Genomic DNA, 5,302 nt, shown 5'->3' on the forward strand with positions numbered 1-5,302 from the left:
TGGGGGGGGAAGGGGGGGGGGGGGTGGGGGGGGAGGGGGGTGGGGGGGAGTTATGGTGGGAAAAAAAGAGGAACCAATGCAATAATCTGAACAATAAAGATTTAATTAAAAAAATAATTAACTTAATGAATACTCTGTACTTACTTTTATTTTTGAAAGGTTATTTCCAATAAGTGATACACAATCTCAGAGAAACATCTGAGTTTGAGTTTGTACTTTACTGTTTTGGTTTGTAGTGGATGGGTAACACTTCTTAAATTTGTCTCTAATCACAAACATTTCTGAAGAATTGATTTCTCATCAAAACCAACCTTCCAATGAACGGTTGAGAAATTGAGGACCAAACAAGACCTCAAACCTTAAGTTGTCCTTCTTATGCCACTTTAAGAGCTTTCCAGGTCAGTTCTTCCTTACAGAGGGATTCCATTTCTCCTAAATCAGTCTCCTGTAGGCAACTCGGGTCATTTCTCTTGACAGGTCAAAATATGAGGCAATTACTGAGGAATTACTTTGTCAAAATAGTTATTCCTTTGTGTGACATGCTAGATTCCTATGGTTATATCTGATCATTTCTATTTTGTAATACTACCTAACTTTACATAAGCCATAGCATAATAAACTATTTTTTGCATAAAAATGATGTAATTTGGGGAAAATCAAAAGTGAAAACAGAAAAAAGACTACTATTACAAACACCTAGGCAGTTTGTGCATCTGTAAAATGGTTATATTAATTAAACTGACCTTATAGGATTGCTGTAAGAAGTAAAATTAAATTATAAATAGAAAAATACTTAAACATTGGTTATCAATACTAATTAATTATTATAATTACCTTTTAAAATGCATCCTTTAAAATTTAATGATGGGCTGGCCATAACTGAGAGCCAATTAAATCAGAATTTCTACACATAAGTCCTTTGGGCCTACTAACATATAGCCAATGCAGGGAACCATTGCCAGGCTATTAATAAATGGTGTATTAATGTTATCAATTGCTATCAATACCATATTACCCACTACCCATATTAAAATATGAATATTTAATAATATGTGCTATAGAACTTATTTATTATTGATAAAACTTGAGGGTATTTTGTTATCCCTGCATAATCTTCCTCTGCACTCAGTTGTCCAAAAGCGAACTCTGTCATTTGATGGATGCATTTTCCTTTCAATGTTTTTATAACATTAGTATTGAATATGTATTCACGAGCAGTTTTCTGAAAAACTTACCTTTCCCAAGAAACTAGAAACACCAATCAGAAAGGATATATGCACCCCTATGTTCATAGCAGCACAATTCACCATAGCTAAGATTTGGAAACAGCCTAAGTGCCCATCAGCAGATGAATGGATTAAAAAACTGTGGTACATCTACATAGTGGAATACTATGCTGTGGTAAAAAAGAAGAAACGTTTACCATTTGCAACAGCATGGCCATTTGCAACAGCATGGATGCATCTGTAGAGCATTATGCTAAGCGTAATAAGTCAGCCAGAGAAAGATAAATATCACATGATCTCACTCATTTGTGGAATATAATGAACAACGTAAACTGATGAACAAAAACAGATCCAGAGACAGAGAAGCATTGAACAGACCGTCAAACCTCAGAGGGAAGGTAGGGGAGGGTGGAGGTAAGGGGAAGAGATCAACCAAAGGACTTGTATGCATGCATATAAGCCTAACCAATGGACACAGACAACAGGGGGGTGAGAGCATGAGTGGGGGTGTTGGAGGGACAATGGGGGCATAAGACACATATGTAATACCTTAATCAATAAAGAAATTTTTAAAAATTTAAAAAAGAACTTACCTAAATACTCTCATTCTACATAAACTATTCCCTAAGTTCTCATTTACCACAATATTGCTTTTAAGTCTCTCTGTGAAATACATACTTCAATTTCAGCACTTTAAGTGATGCATAGTATTACCTGAGGAATAAACTTCATTTTATTTTCAATTTTTTTTTTTATTATGACAGCACTAAGAAAATTCTAAAGCCTATTCTCCATATCACACAAGTGAGAATTTTCTAAAGACATATGCATAAAAGATAATTGTTTAAGTTGAAAAAATTGGTATATGGGCAACTTTACTATTAATTATCTACACTTGTTTTCCCAATATAATAATTACACAAAATCAACCACATGCTCTGATTGCCAAGTTACAAAATTAGGAAGTTCCCAGAAGTCTGACTAGCAATTGTCTTTTCATGATAGAGCCATGAAAACACCCATCTTGTATAGGGAATGATGTTTTTATATCTCAGGTTTACAAAAAGTGCTGAAAAATGCATTACTATACATAGGAAACCCTACAATCCACAATATTCATGCAAAATAGGTCCCTGCAAACCATAGATGAACTTGCCAAATCCCAAGAGAAGGAATTGGTGGTGGTGCCCTTGTTTGGAAAGAAACAATCATTGTGCTGCAGCGGAGGGAACAGAGCCCTGGGCTGGGAATCAGGAGGCCTGTGTCTGAGTCCCACAGCTGTCACCCACTAGATGGGAAGTGTGGGTCAGTCCTTCCACCTGTCTGTGCTGGTAGCTCTTACATAGAAATGGAAGAACAACACCCTTCTCTGTGAAATGTGTGGCGCCAAAGAGAGGTTTGCCCTTAATAGATGTTCAGTGACGGTTTTAAAATCAGATTGTTTGATGAAAAACAATCCCAGGAAAAGCTGAAGGATGACATTTTATTCTATTACTAGAGGCGTGATGCATGAAATTCATGCAAGGGTAGGCCTTCACAGCCCCGGCTGCTGGGGCCCTCACAACCCTGGCTGCCTCGCAGCCCGGCCCCCTCCTGCACCCGCCTTGTTCTGGCACTGCCAGAGTCCGCCACCACACACCCTGGTTCCACAGAGCCCCCGATGATTGCCCCACAGAGCCCACTGATTGATCACCCCCCGGCCATTGGCCTGGGCCTCCCTCTGTTAGGCGATTGATCTCAGAGCCATCTCCCCATCAATCACCCCACAGAGGGTGGCCTGGGCTTCCCTCTTTGGGGTGATCGCTGAGCCCCCTGATTGTTCGCCCCACTGGCCAATGGCCTGGGTCTCCCTCTGAAGGGTCATTGTGGGGTGATGGCGGACCCCCCGACCAATCACATTGTACCTGCCTTGGCTGATCTGGGGCAGGTGTGTGTCATAGCATGGTCAGTCATTCTGCTGTTCGGTGGTTCGGTCGATTTACATGTTATGCTTTTATTATTATAGATACAGCAGAGAGAGATGAAAGCCTATCATATCCTAGGTAATTCACTCATGGAATGAGTGGAAATCCTGAAATGTGTCTCAGTCCACACAATAAGATTTACTTCCCTTTCTCTTTTCCTCTCTCTTTTTTTTTAATGAAAATCTCCACCATTTTTATTTGTATTTAAATGCTGTTGATTCTATTAAATGGAAAATGATAGGTTTCTTAGAAAATCCCTGATAGATTCATATAAACACTGTTTTATCCTCTGCTAGCCCCAGGAGGCATTGCTGGAAGGAGGGAAATTACTGAAAAGACAGCACTGGGCCTGTGGAAGCCTTATCACCCACGCACTGTTTCTGAGATCCAAGGAAGAGTCTATGCAATACTTAGCAGAGATTGTTGTTGTCTCTGTCAAGCAGAGTATAGGCCCTGGGGGATCAGAAATGAATGAGACTCAGTTGTTTCCCTCCAGGTATTCAGATTCTACCTATAAGGTCAAAAATATCTGGACCTTTATATATGGGTGCCCTCCCAGCAGTTTATCCCAACTCTCCTGTTTGTCCTAATGATGACAAAAAAAAAAGCTTCTGACAGTCCCTTCTCTATCCATCGCCTCCACAGTACTCACTGGGCAGTTCTGTCCCTGCTGGAGTCTGACCAAGGAGAGGGAATCCACTGCCCCTGTCCTGCCTGGCAAGCAATGAAGATTCAGGTTCCATCAAGACTGGAGTGTGGCAGAGTTAGTCATGGGCTCCTGATGCAGTGGATGCGAGAGGAGAAGACTCAGATGTGAACTGATGGGAAGAAGGGCTGGAGGCACAGCTGATTATCTATTGCTGCATGGCCCTGGGAGCTCAATGCACAGAGCTCATAATTAGTCAAATAATTCGGCATTATCCCAATCTCTGAGGACTTGCTGTTGTTAATAGTAGAGGAAAAGGGAATGCACTTTTTAAGTGTTTGGGCCCTTCCTCTTCTCCTAAATCAGTCTCCTGTAGGCAACTCGGGTCATTTCTCTTGACAGGTCAAAATATGAGGCAATTACTGAGGAATTACTTTGTCAAAATAGTTATTCCTTTGTGTGACATGCTAGATTCCTATGGTTATATCTGATCATTTCTATTTTGTAATACTACCTAACTTTACATAAGCCATAGCATAATAAACTATTTTTTGCATAAAAATGATGTAATTTGGGGAAAATCAAAAGTGAAAACAGAAAAAAGACTACTATTACAAACACCTAGGCAGTTTGTGCATCTGTAAAATGGTTATATTAATTAAACTGACCTTATAGGATTGCTGTAAGAAGTAAAATTAAATTATAAATATAAAAATACTTAAACATTGGTTACAAATACTAATTAATTATTATAATTACCTTTTAAAATGCATCCTTTAAAATTTAATGATGGGCTGGCCATAACTGAGAGCCAATTAAATCAGAATTTCTACACATAAGTCCTTTGGGCCTACTAACATATAGCCAATGCAGGGAACCATTGCCAGGCTATTAATAAATGGTGTATTAATGTTATCAATTGCTATCAATACCATATTACCCACTACCCATATTAAAATGTGAATATTTAATAATATGTGCTATAGAACTTATTTATTATTGATAAAACTTGAGGGTATTTTACCCTCTTCTACTTCCCCCCACAACCCTTTCCCTTTGGTAACCGCTATTCTGTTGTCTGTGTCTATGAGGTTGTGTGTTGTTGTTGTTTTTCTTAATCCCTTCACTTTTTTCACCCACCCACTGATCCCCTTCTCCTTTCACAACTGTCAGTCTGTTCTCTGTATCTCTGAGTATGTTCCTAATTTGTTTGTTAGTTTATTTTGTCCATTAGATTCCACATAAAAGTGAAATTATATGATTTCTTGTCTTTCTCTGACTTATATGGTACTTTTTTTTCACTTAGCACAATACTCTCTAGCTACAAAAAATTTTTTATTAAGAAAAAGAAAGAAAAAATAACCAAGGGGTAAGATTTCTGTTTTTTTAATATAACAGAGTAATATTCCATTGTATAAGTGTACCACAGCTTTTTTATCCACTCATATCTTAATGAGCACTTGGGC

Source organism: Myotis brandtii, unplaced genomic scaffold (assembly GCF_000412655.1).
Source record: "Myotis brandtii unplaced genomic scaffold, ASM41265v1 scaffold2876, whole genome shotgun sequence".
NCBI classification, from domain to species: domain Eukaryota; kingdom Metazoa; phylum Chordata; class Mammalia; order Chiroptera; family Vespertilionidae; genus Myotis; species Myotis brandtii.